Here is a 4,172-nt window from a genome sequence, read left to right on the forward strand (position 1 = left end):
GTAGAGACGGGGTTTCACCATGTTGACCAGGATGGTCTCGATCTCTTGACCTCGTGATCCACCCGCCTCGGCCTCCCAAAGTGCTGGGATTACAGGCTTGAGCCACCGCGCCCGGCTCAGAATAACCTTTTCAAAGAAATCAAAGAAAACTAGAAACTCTGGAGTAAATCTTTCTTTTTATTTTTGAGATGAAGTCTCACTCTGTCTCACCCAGCCTGGAGTGCCCTGGTGTGATCATGGCTCACTGCAACCTCTGCCTCCTAGTTTCAAGCAATTCTCCTGTCTCAGCCTCCTGAGTAGCTAGACTACAGGTGTGCACCAACACACCTGGCTAATTTTGAATTTTTAGTAGGGACAGGGTTTCATCGTGTTGGCCAGGCTGGTCTCAAACTCCTGATCTCAGGTGATCCACCTGCCTTGCCTTCCCAGAGTGCTGGAATTACAGGCATCACTCACGGCACCTGTCCTGGGGTAAGCACACCTTAAACATTTTTCTTAAAAGCATCAGAAGTTTGAAAAGCCAGTAAGAAGCTGAAATACAATTGTATTAGTCCATCTTCACACTGCTATCAAGAAATACCCAAGTGTATTAGTCCATTTTCATGCTGCTGATAAAGACATACTTAAGAATGGGAAGAAAAAGAGGTTTAATGGACTTACAGTTCTACATGGCTGGGAAGGATTCACAATCATGGTCGAAGGCAAGGAGAAGCAAGACATGCCTTACATGGATGGTGGCAGGCAAAGAGAGGGAGCTTGTGCAGGAAAAATCCCATTTTTAAAACCATCAGATCTCATGAGACTTATTCACTATCATGAAAACAGCACAGGAAAGACCTGCCCCCATGATTCAATAATCCCCCACTGGGTCCCTCCCACAAAACATGAGAATTATGGGAGCTACAAGATGAGATTTGGGTGGGGACACAGAGTCTTATCACCAAGACTGAGTAATTTATAAAGAAAAAAACAGAAAATCAAACACCACATGTTCTCACTCATAGGTGGGTGTTGAACAATGAGAACACGTGGACACAGGGAGGGGAGCATCACACACTGGGGCCTGTCGGGGGGAAACAGGAGAGGGACAGTGAGGGGTGGGGAGTTGGGGAGAGATATCATGGGGGGAAATGCCAGATATAAGTGATGGGGAGGAAGGCAGCAAATCACACTGCCATGTGTGTGCCTATGCAACAATCTTTCATGTTCTTCACATGTACCCTAAAACCTAAAATGCAATAAAAATAAATAAAATAAATAAATAAGAAAAGAGATTTAATTTATTCACAGTTCCTTTTGGGTGGGGAGGCCTCAGGAAACTTTCAGTCATGGCAGAAGTCACCTCTTGACAGAACAGCAGGAGAGAGAATGAGTACAAGCAAGGGAAATGCCAGATGCTGATAAAACCATCACATCTCATGAGACTCATTCATCATGAGAACAGTATGAGGAAGACCATCTCCATGATTCAATTACATCCAACTGGTCCTACTCTTGACACATGAGGATTATGGGGATTACAATTCAAGGTGAGATTTGGGTGGGGACACAAAGCCAAACCATATGATTCTATCTGGTGCCTCCCAAATCTCATATCCTCATATTTCAAAACAAAATCATGTCCTTTCAACAGTCCCCAAAATCTTAACTCATTCCAGCATTATCCCCAAAGTCCAAGACCAAAGTCTCATCTACGTCTAGGCAAGACCCTTCTGCCTGTGAGCTTGTAAAATCAAAAACAAGTTAGTTACTTCCTAGTTACAATGTTGGTACAGGGATTGGGTAAATACATCCATTTCAAATGGGAGGAATTGGCCAAAACAAAGAGGCTACCAGCCCCAGGCAAGTCTGAAACCTAACAGGGCAGTCATTAAACCTTAATGTTCTAACATGATCTTTTTTGACTTTGTGTCTCACATCCTGGTTATGCTGATGGAAGATGTGATCTCCCATGGCCTTGAGCATGTAGCTTTTTAGGCTACAGCTTCCCTCTTGGCTGCTTTCAGAGACTGGCCTTAAGTGTCTGCAGATTTTCCAGACAGGCTGTTCAAGCTTTCAGTGGATCTACTATTCTGGGGCCTGGAGGATGGTGGTCTTCTTCTCACAGATACACTAGGCAGTACCCTTGTTGAGACTCTGTGTGAGGGTTCTAACCCCACATTTTACTTCCTCACTGCCTAACAGAGGTTCTCCATGATGACTTCATCACACAACAGACTTCTGTCTGGACATCCGGGCATTGCCATACATCCCCTGAAATCTAGGTTCCCCAACCCCAATTCTTGACTTCTGTGCACCCACAGGACCAACACCACATGTAAGCCACCAAAGCTTGGGACTTGCATCCTCTGAAGTCATGGCCCAAGCTGTACCTTGGCCTCTTTTAGCCATGGCTAGAATTAAAGCAGTTGAGACACAGGGCCCCAAGTCCCAAGGCTACACAGAGCAGCAGGGTACTAGGCTAGGCCCATGAAACCATTTTTCCCTCCTAGTCCTACAGATCCGTGATGGGAAGGGCTGCTTTGAAGATTTGTGACATGCCCTAGAGACATTTACCCTATTTTCTTGTATTTAACACTTGACTCCTCATTACTTATGCAAATTTCTGCACCTGGTTTGAATTTCTTCTAAGAAAATGGATTTTCTTTTCTATTGTATCGTCAAGCTGCAAAGTTTTCAAACTTTTATGCTATGTTTTTCTTTTAAACATAAGTTTCAATTCGAAATCACATCTTTGAGAAAATGTAAAATTAAATGCATTTAAGAACACCCAAGTCATATCTTGAATGCTTTGCTGATTGGAAATTTCTTCCACCAGATACCCTAAATCATCTCTCTCAGGTTTGAAGTTCCACAGATCTCTAGGGCAGAGCCAAAATGCCACCAGTCTCTTTGCTAAATCATAGCAAGAGTCACCTTTTTTCTAGTTCCCAACAAGTTTCTCATCTCCATCTGAGCCTGGGCTTCAGTTTCCATATCACTATCAGCGTTTCGTTCAAGTCCATTCAACAAGTCTCTAGGGAGCTCCAGATTTTCCCACATCATCCTGTTTTCCTCTGAGCCCTCCAAACTGTTCCCATCTCTGCGTTTTCTCCAGTTCCAAAGTCACTTCCATTTCAGGTATCTTTACAGAAGTACCCCACTCTCAGTACCAATTTACTGTATTAGTATATTCTTATACTGCTATGAAAAAATACCCAAGACTAGGTATAAACACAAGAAGTTTAGTTGACTCACAGTTCTGCATGTCTGGGGGCGCCTCATGAAATATACAATTATGGTGGAAGGCACATCTTCACAGAGCAGCAAGAGAGAATTAGTGCAAGAAGGGGAAATACTTGATGCTCATGCCACCATCAGATCTCATGAGACTTACTCATTATCAAGAGAAGAGTATGGAAGAAAACTGCCCCCATGATTCAATTACTTCCATTTGGTTCCATCCTTGACATGCGTGGATTATGAGTATTACAATTCAAGGTGAGATTTGGGAGGTGACACAAAGCCTAACCATATTAATTCTGATCCTTGACCATAATCCCTGAACAAAGACAAGACTAGAAATAGGAGCCTAACATTTGGTATTAATTTATCCAAGACAAAATTGCCAAATCTAAAGTAGAGGTGGAGATCCTAACAAATTTAGCAATTTCTCTGAGCCAGGACAAAAAAAAAGAAATGAAGAGTAAGTCCTGAAAAAAGAATGGACCCTGCTAATATAAACAAGTTTCAGTTATCTTTTAAAGACAGTTACTTAGCAATACATAGAACCAGCAACATTGACTCAAATAATTGAAATAACGGAATTTTCTAGTTTTACAACTGGACATAAAACACATTGTCTTTTGAGTTAGATAAAATCATAACAATCGTATATTATCACTGTAGTGTGCTACATAAGATTATAAAAATTCTATAAAAATTGTTTTTAAAAGGTTTTACACAAAGTCCAGAGAAAAGCCAAGTTATAGACTGGAACTACAAATATGTGTGATTAACATGTCCAAGAAATATTTAACATTTAGAGAATTTGGGCTGGGCGCAGTGGCTCAAGCCTGTAATCCCAGCACTTTGGGAGGCTGAGGCGGGTGGATCACGAGGTCAAGAGATTGAGACAATCCTGGTCAACATGGTGAAACCCCGTCTCTACTAAAAATACAAAAAATTAGCTG

At 42.1% G+C, this 4,172-nt stretch overlaps 1 long non-coding RNA gene across 1 annotated transcript in view; it reads right to left on the reverse strand.

Annotated features, from left to right (window-relative positions):
* Nucleotides 1–2,064: 2,064 nt before the first annotated feature.
* LOC108284340 overlaps nucleotides 2,065–4,172 on the reverse strand; it is an 8,623-nt gene continuing 6,515 nt past the window's right edge. Inside the window, exons 2-3 of the long non-coding RNA XR_001817178.2 lie at nucleotides 3,500–3,506; nucleotides 2,065–2,149 (exon numbers count right to left, since the gene is read on the reverse strand). This is a non-coding gene — a long non-coding RNA (uncharacterized LOC108284340). The remainder of the gene's footprint in view (nucleotides 2,150–3,499; nucleotides 3,507–4,172) is intronic.

Source organism: Cebus imitator, unplaced genomic scaffold (genome assembly GCF_001604975.1).
Source record: "Cebus imitator isolate Cc_AM_T3 unplaced genomic scaffold, Cebus_imitator-1.0 Scaffold276, whole genome shotgun sequence".
NCBI classification, from domain to species: Eukaryota; Metazoa; Chordata; class Mammalia; order Primates; family Cebidae; genus Cebus; species Cebus imitator.